This window comes from Triticum urartu, chromosome 3A, assembly GCF_056163025.1.
Source record: "Triticum urartu cultivar PI428250 chromosome 3A, HENAU_Tu73, whole genome shotgun sequence".
NCBI lineage: Eukaryota > Viridiplantae > Streptophyta > Magnoliopsida > Poales > Poaceae > Triticum > Triticum urartu.
In genome coordinates, this window is record NC_141875.1 from 476,066,251 (window position 1) to 476,075,654 (window position 9,404).

The 9,404-nt window shown below is 49.2% G+C and overlaps 1 long non-coding RNA gene across 1 annotated transcript; it reads left to right on the plus strand.

Annotated features, from left to right (window-relative positions):
* Positions 1-626: 626 nt before the first annotated feature.
* On the plus strand, positions 627-3,825 carry LOC147980166 (uncharacterized). Its single transcript, XR_015619137.1, has 2 exons — positions 627-845; positions 3,539-3,825. It is a non-coding gene; the product is annotated as an uncharacterized LOC147980166 (long non-coding RNA).
* The last annotated feature ends 5,579 nt before the right edge of the window (positions 3,826-9,404 follow it).

Sequence of the window (9,404 nt, forward strand, 5' to 3'; positions counted from 1 at the left end):
CTCCTATAAAGAGCATCCGGTCCGCATTCTCGACCAAGCTGAATGCCGCACACGTCAGAAGGCGATCAAGTTCCTCAAAGTCCAGTGGTCGCATCACTCTGAAGATGAAGCCACTTGGGAACGCGAGGACCGCCTGCATGATGAATACCCCGCGCCGTTTCCTTCTACCTCCTAAATCTCGGGACGAGATTTCTTGTAGTGGAGGAGATTTGTAACGCCCGGATCATCGTGCTACAGTAATCCAATGCTAATCATGCCACGTCACCACGGTTATGGTTGATAGTCTGCCGTTAGTTCAAAACCGAGTCAAATTCAAATTTAAAAATAAAGTTAAATAATAAAAGTTTACAAACGTTAAAACAAAAATGTTCGGTTTGTGCATAATATTACATAGTTAATTATGGTGAAGAAAATACATGTTTAGAAAATGCATAAATATTTTAAATTGAATTAAAACAGAAAAGGAAAAAGAGAAAACACAAAAACAAAAAACAAAAAAAAAAGGAAACAGAAACCCCCTTGGGCCGAGTGGCCCAGCTAGCAGGCCGGCCCAACTGGGCCACAACCAACCGGCCGGCCCACCCCGCCGCCATATCCTTCCCCCACTCCCCCCACTACTCCACCGACACTCCACTCCCCCAACGAAAATATCTCCCCCTCGCTCCCCCGATCCAGATCGGGATCGGGGTGACCGCGCCCCGCCGCGCCTGGAACCGAACTGCGACACCGCCGCCGAACGCCGTCGCCACCTCGCCGTCCTGCCTCATCCCCCACCGGCCTGCCTCCTCGACGCCGCGTCCCCGTCGACCACCCCGACCCCCGTTGCCTAGTCCCTACGAATCCCGGTGAGCCCCTCGACCTCCTCTTCCCTCGCCCGCTCGCTAGCTACGCTCGCGCCCCCTACTCTCCTGCCTGACCTCGCCCGGAGCTCCCCGTCCGCCCGCACGCGCACGCACTGCCGCTCCCACCTCGTCAGCACGCGCGCCCACTGTGGCCGCAGCCGGCCGTCGCCGACCCCGCGCTGCACCGCCATGGCCTCGCGCGCCCCGGCCTCGCTCCCTCTGGCTCCGGCGACCCGCGCCCCTGCCCCCACCACTCGCTACGGCCGCCGCGCCCCGCGCTCCACGCCGCTCCTCGCCCATGCTGCTGTGCCGCTCCGCCGGGACCGCGCCTAGGTCGCGCACATCCCCGCTCCGCGCGCTGCCTCCCCGTGGCTGCCGCGGCGCGCGCCTCTCAGCTCCCCTCTGGCCGCGTGGCCATCGCCGCCTACCGCCGCCTTTTGGCCGCGCCCGCGACCCCACCTGGGCTCTCCGGGCAGCGCCAGCCTTCCCCGGCTGAGCCCGCCGTGGCCTACGCCGGCCGCCCCGCTGGATCTCACAACCCCGCGGCACCGCCCGGATCCGCCCCATCGGGCGCCTGGCACCGCACGCTCGTATCCGCATCGCCCGTGCGCCCGTTATGCCCCCTGGGCCACTAACCAAATGGCCCCACGACCCAGAACGTTTATAAAAAAGGGAATTTAAATAAATATATATATAATAAATAAATAATAAATAATGAAATTAATTAATTAATTAAATCTAATTAAATTAGCTAATTAAGATTAATTAATCTAATGACTAATTAACCTAATTAACTACTGTTAACTAGCTAACAGAGTATGACAGTGGGTCCCACCCCCTAATTAATACTAATTAGGTTAATTAAAATGTTTAATTAAAATGTGTCACTTACCAGTGGGACCCACTTGTCAGGTTGACCAGTCAACTTGACTGCTGACGTCAGCATGACATCATGCTGATGTCATAAATCTATTTTCGAATTAAATTAAATAATTAATTAAATTCTAGAAATTAATAAAATCTTTAGAAAATCATATCATTTAATCTGTAACTCGGATTAAATTATTTTCAACATGAAAGTTGCTCAGAACGATGAGACAACTCCGGATACGCGGCCCGTTCGTCCGCCACACATCCCTAACATACCGAACTCGCAACTTTCCCCCTCTGTCTCCTCTGCCCAAAAACGCGGAACACCGGGGATACTTTCCCGGTTGTTTCCCCCCTTCACTGGTATCACCTCATACCGTGTCAGGGCACGCCTAGCATCACACTTTGCTTTGTCATGCATCACTATGCATCTGTTTGCTTAATATTTATTGTTTCTTCCCCCTCTTCTCTCGCTAGACACCGAGACCGACGCCGCTGCTACCCAGTACGACTACGGTGTTGATGACCCCTCTCTCTTGCCAGAGCAACCAGGCAAGCCCCCCCCTTGATCACCAGATATCGCCTACTCTACTCTCTACTGCTTGCATTAGAGTAGTGTAACATGTTACTGCTTTTCGTTAATCCTATCCTGATGCATAGCCTGTCTTTGCTACTACTGTTGTTACCTTTACCTGCAATCCTACCTGCCTAGTATAGGATGCTAGTATTCCATCTGTGGCCCTACATTCTTGTCCGTCTGCCATGCTATACTATCGGGACGTGATCACTCGGGAGGTGATCACGGGTATATACTATATACTTTATACATGATACATGTGGTGACCAAAGATGGGTCGGCTCGTAGGAGTACCCGCGAGTGGATCTTTATGGCGGAGCGACAGGGCAGGTTGAGACCACCTAGGAGAGAGGTGGGCCTGGCCCTGTTCAGCGTTCGCGGATACTTAACACGCTTAACGAGATCTTGGTATTTGATCTGAGTCTGGCTACTGGCGTATACGCACTAACCATCTACGCGGGGACAATTATGGGCACTCGACGTCATGGTATCAGACGAAGCCTTCGTGACGTCAATGACTGAGCGGCACGCACCGGATTGGACCGTAAGCCTGCTCTTGTGTTAAGGGGGCTAGTTCTGCTTCCGGCCACGTTCGCAACGTGCAGGTGTGCAAAGGGCGATGGGCCCAGACCCCTGCGCCATAGGATTTAGACCGGCGTGCTGACCTCTCTGTTGTGCCTAGGTAGGGCTGCGACGTGTTGATCTTCCGAGGCCGGGCATGACCCAGGAAAGTGTGTCCGGCCAAATGGGATCGAGCGTGTTGGGTTATGTGGTGCACCCCTGCAGGGAAGTTAAACTATTCGAATAGCCGTGATCTTCGGTAACATGACGACTTGGAGTTGTACCTTGACCTTATGACAACTAGAACCGGATACTTAATAAAACACACCCTTCCAAGTGCCAGATACAACCCGGTGATCGCTCTCTAATAGGGCGACGAGGGGAGGATCGCCGGGTAGGATTATGCTACACGATGCTACTTGGTGGACTTACCTTCTGCTCTCTTCTACATGCTGCAAGATGGAGGTGGCCAGAAGCGTAGTGTTCGATAGGACTAGCTATCCCCCTCTTATTCTGGCATTCTGCAGTTCAGTCCACATATGATACCCTTATTCCATTTGATACCAATGCATACATATGTAGTGTAGCTCCTTGCTTGCGAGTACTTTGGATGAGTACTCACGGTTGCTTTGGTCCCTCTTTTCCCCCTTTCTATACCCGATTGCTGTGACCATACGGTGGAGTCCAGGAGCCAGATGCCACTGTCAATGACGACTACTACTACTCGGGAGGTGCGTACTACTACGTGCAGCCCGCTGACGGCGACCAGGAGTAGTTTAGGAGGATCCCAGGCAGGAGGCCTGCGCCTCTTTCGATCTGTATCCTAGTTTGTGTTAGCCTTCTTAAGGCAAGCTTGTTTAACTTATGTCTGTACTCAGATATTGTTGCTTCCGCTGACTCGTCTATGGTCGAGCTCTTGTATTCGAGCCCTCGAGGCCCCTGGCTTGTAATATGATGCTTGTATGACTTATTTTATTTGTAGAGTTGTGTTTTGATATCTTCCCGTGAGTCCCTGATCTTGATCGTACACGTTTGCGTGTATGATTAGTGTACGATCGAATCGGGGGCATCACAAGCATACACCTCGGGGGGGGGCGGGATAGGACTGGTCATCTGTCTCTGAATCCTCCCCTGAGGAGCTATCCATAACCAGTGAGATATGCGCTTCATCACATAGCGTAGTCTGCTCTGAAGACCTTGTTTTCACTCCAGAATTTGCCATCACCGTGTCAAATGGCTGATGCACACGAAGAGCAGTTGAATGTAATAACATTGTTGACAAATGTAATATGTAACAAAAAAAGGATGGCCTAATATAATTTACATATAAGATGACTGGCTAAGCAGGATGGCATTGCAAAATTCACATATATGATGCCTGGCTAAACAAGATGGCGTTGTATAATTCACATAAACGATGAATAAACTAAACAGATGGCATTCACACAAAGGATGTCTAAACTAAGCATATGACATATTTGATGTATAAAGTAAGCAATGCAAGACACCATATGCATGATATAACCAACATCAGCATGCCAAGTTAGAGCGAAGACCTCAGGGGGTAAATAGGAGTTGTCTTCTCCTTCTGAATCCCCCTCAGAACAGATATCTTCCTCTCGATTATAATCCGAAATGCGTGGCGGGGGGCTGCCTTTGCGCCTACCATGGAGCGACATCTGCATGAAATTTTATTGCCACGCAAGGCTTGTCTCTTTTGCTCTACATGTTCAGTTCCATTGTTTACAATAACTGTCATGCATAGGAATAAAACAAAGTGAGATTATGTAAGGAGTGCATGTAGAAATACAGAGTGATGGTAGCAACCTGTGGATAGACCCAAAACCAATAATAGCAGGAAGATAATGGCTTTAGTTAAAAAATACAGATAATGGCTTCTTTACTGTTTGTATCCCACCCAACATGAAACTCATAGTAGACACCGGAGATTAACCAGATAGTAGATAGATACTATTGATAGCGGCCCCGATATGTACCCCACAACCATTTAAAAACTCAAGTTTGACCATTAGTTTGGAGCTGACTCAGAGTCTAATCGGTGAACATGACGATAAAGTAGCATGTAATATTAAGCGATGCATAATGTAAGCAGAAACGAAAGAGTGCGACCTCTCTTGCGGACCCGTGTAGTCCTCGAGGTCATCTGCTCGGTTGATGATGGTAGTGCATTTTTCATGGCTGCCAGCGGCGGGGAAGAAGATCTGAGGCGGCGAAAGACAGTCTGGAGGCCGGATCCCTGCTGTGCTGGACCATTCTGTCGTTGGAGTAGCTGAGCTGGGGTGGACGGCGGCGCAGCAGGAGCGGGACAAACCACACAAGGTTTTCTTTGACAACTATTTGTAAGAGAAGTAATTCTATAAGGGCTCGTTTGAATTGGAGGATTCCAACAATGCAGGGATAGGAAATAGACAGGAAAAGGATAGGAATGCATGTGGAAAACAGAGAATTTAAAAACACATGATTTCTGCCAATCTGGGTGTTTGATTCACAACAATGGGAAGATCACAGGATGCAAAGAAGCATGGTGAGATTAAGTCAAACCATAAGAAAATGTACGGTTATAATGCTATTATGCTACTATCTCTTACTCTTGTGCTTCATGAATAGGAATTTGAAAAGGAGGACAAGTGAAAATTAAAATTCCTACGTTTTTTATTTCAAGGAGACACTAAAGGAACAAATCCGTGTGCTCAGTGGGCAATATATATAACATGTAGAGTAAAAAAGAGATGCAACAAGTGTACAACCTCTTTGGCAAAGCCATGTCGAACTCAGCGTGATTGGGTTGGCCGGTGAGGATGCTCTGGCTGACTTGGCTGTCGGAGGAGGGGAAGAAGATCTTAGGCGTCTGGAGATGGAGCCCGAGGTTCTGCTCCGCTGTGATGGAGGGTTTCATCGTTGGAGCAGCTCCAGTGAGTTGTACGACGCCGAGGCTGAAGCAGGACAAGAGAGACAACGAACAACGTTAACCTGAGTGGAATTCTAATAGCATCTCCAATACATGACGTAAAATACATAACCACAAAGTGCTAGATGTAAAATACATCAGCCGCTCATCTCTGAACTTAACTGTCGAAACTGAATTTAACTGTCGAAACTGAGCTTATCTGTCGAAACTGAACTTAATTGTCGAAACTGAATTTTGCTGTCGAAACTGAACGCATTAGCAAGGTGAGGCTACACGTCGGTCGACTAACTTTTTCATCTCTGGTCAGTCGATTTTGCAGCCATTGGATACGAAATCAAGGGTCTACTGTTCATCTTCAACCTCCACCCCCTTGAGCCGGCCAAACAGCAACCCCCTGCCACCTGCGGCTGGCGGTGCACCACCCTGCCCGCCCCGAGAACACTCCCCACCGCCGCCCCGGCCATCCCTCTAGGCACCCTCGTGCCGAGCTTTTTCTCCGGCGATCCCCACGCCACCGCCCCGCCAATGCCCCGCCACCGCCGGCGACCACCGCCCCCATCCTGAACCCTAAGATAGATAGTGGGGTACCTCTCCGGCGAGCCCCCTCCCTGCTGCGGCTGGTTCTTCCTTCACCCCAGCAGCATCAGAGTGAAGTGTAGCTAAATTGGAGCAACATCGCAAGCAAGAGCAAGAGCGAGAGAAGCAGCATGAGCAAGAGCAGTAGCAAGAGCAGACCAGGCAGGGGACCGAGAGCAAGAGTAGAGCAGCAGCGCGAGCGAGAGCTAAAGCGGCAGCAGGTCCTACTGATGTGGACGTCACCGTCGAGGGAGCGACGCCGTGGAGGAAGTGGTCGACGCCGCCGCCGTGGATGGAGCCGCGCCGTGTCGGCTCGGGACCGAGCCCCGGCAGCACCGTGAGATCGAATCAAGAAGGAATGCAGCAATTAGTGTACAACCTCTTTGGTGGCGTCGATTAGGCCACAGCTTCATCTGAGGAAACGGTGATGATGATGCTCTTCTGGTGGTGCAGGTGAAGACGGTGGTGTGGGAATGGAGGTGGCGCGAAAGACGAGGGGAACATCAGGGCAACTCCTTGGAGGTGGAGGACGGGGTGGCTGAACCGGCGGGACGATGAGATCGACGACGGATCCTCATCCGGTACGGTGGATGAGGGACATCGAGGTGTTGCTGTGGACGACGTCATCGGGGAAGAGGCTCCGGCTGGGTGGCAGACGGAGCAGGGTGTGGGGTTTTGTCACGGGTTTTCGCGGCCTTGGTGTACGAATGGGTGGGCAGATGGGATGGCAGTGGGGAACCATGGCTTAGAGACGCGCTTGTCCGAAATGTGGGGTAAGTTACGAAAGTACCCCCACCGATTTGAGGCGGTTCTTTCGGTTCAGGGGTACCACGGGCATTTCGCGTGTCGGGATTTCACAGGAGGTGGGAGTTTTCGCGCGCGTTGTAATTTTGGAATAGCAAGGCGCGGGTTGAGATGGAGGGAGTTGTCGGAGCACAACGAGACAAAGATATATCTTAAATATTTCGGGCTAACAAGGCGCGGGTTAAAATTTCCGGACAAGCCTAACCTGTACTGTACCAAATCAATACGCCCTACAAATGTCATTCAAAACTTTGAATTCATGTTATGTTCAATTAAAATATTTCGCTACGTGTATAATGCATGCAACCTACTACGCAAATGAACGTTTTAGTGCATTCCAAACGTATATACTACCGCTTCAATATGAACTAAATTTGAATTCGTTTCTCTATTTGAATAAGATCTACAGTAATGATTGTTGTGAAGTCAAAGCATTTGAATTTGTTTCTCTGTTTTAATAAGATCTACAATCATCATTATTGTCAAGTTAAACCATCGTTTGTGTATTATCTTCACAGCACACCACATGATTAGTCTCGAGTTACATATGAACTATGTGTACTATATGAACTCGAACTAGATTTTTTGAATCCACTTTATTTTGATTTCAAATCACATTACATTTCTAGCTCTAGGTAGATCTTCATAATCTAAACCATGTCTCATATGTATAATGTGTTTATCACATTATGTATGGTGTCCCGCCCCCTACGCCTACAAGTATTTAGATGTGAGTTGCAAACACCACACATTACCACAAATTCAAATAAAAATGTTAGAATGTTCGGTATATAATATTGTTTAGATTGTTTGATATTTAGTTGTAAGCTGCAAAGCCACACATTATCACAAATTCAAATAAAATGTGAGATTGTTTGATGTATAGTATGGTTTAGATTGTTCGGCATTTAGCTGTGAGTTGCAAACGCCATGCATTATCACATTATGGTATAACATGTGCACAACACGTGTATCACCGCTATATTCATGCATGCAATGTTTAAAACACTACGATCTCCTATTCAAATATATGAATCCGCTTTCATATCAAATTATGATCTTTGTTAGTCTCTTACACCCACACAATCCTCTAACCTTTGTAGCTACCACTAACTTTCTCTCGTGCATACACACGCCCTCCTCGCCCTCCCCCTCCCTCGGCATTCTATCCACCGGGCACATTCATTTTTTTCTTTAGGTCGTTCTCCCAGAGTCTCCACAACTCCTTTCCGACACACACCGATCGATAAACCTCTCCAGCGATGCCTGCCTACAACATACAAACACACCTTCAATCTCCTCCTTTATGTGTCCTTGCCTCGTGTCTCTGATACGGTCAGACACACATGTAAACTCTCGCCCCTCTTTTCATCGCTCTCACAACCGCACACTCCTCCCCCTATCTAGCTAGTAGTTGGGCCTCTCGCACCACCTCCTAGCTCCATTCTCTCTGTCTATCCGTCTCGCTGGGCCTTATTTGCCTCTAACAAATGGACGTACACCGACCGATCTCTCGCTATACATATAGCTAGCTAGGTCCTTATAACTCGTTTTTACCCACACGTCAATCGATCTACCTCATTAGCTGTGTCTCTCCCTTCCTCCGACAAACAACAATTGATCTACCGATCTAGTTAGGTTTGCTTACCAAACACATGGTTCCCCTTCATCATCCATGGATGTGTCCCGACAGATCTATCATGCACAGGCACACACAGAAACACATCCCCACTCTTATTGATAACATTGCAGTTCCACCCTCAGTTTGTCTAGTAGGCCTCTCCCACCATCTTCGAGAAGCAACTCCATCACCCATCCAGCACTCTACCCCTCTCCCTCCCTCTCCCTCCCTCTCTCTCTCTCCTCTCTCTCTCTCCAATCATATTTCTCGTCCTTCAGTTATGTATGGATGTCGATCGATCTCCCTCAAGACATAGCTGGGTCTCTCCTTCTCAACACATATACGAGTCGTTCTACCTCTATAGTTAGGCCTCTGCCTACCCCTCCCACCACCCCCCCCACACACACCGATACATCGAGCGCTCTAGTCATGTCTCCCTGCCACACACAAACTTGACGTGTGCCCTCTAACGTTCCGGTAGGCCAGTCGCCCTATATCTTTGACTTGTACACCCACACAATTTCGATGGCTCTCTTCATCGATCTCGCACCCACCCACTTGATCCTTTCTTCGACTCTATCCATAGCTATGACCCCTCCCTCTCTTCTTGTGGATTACCCGACC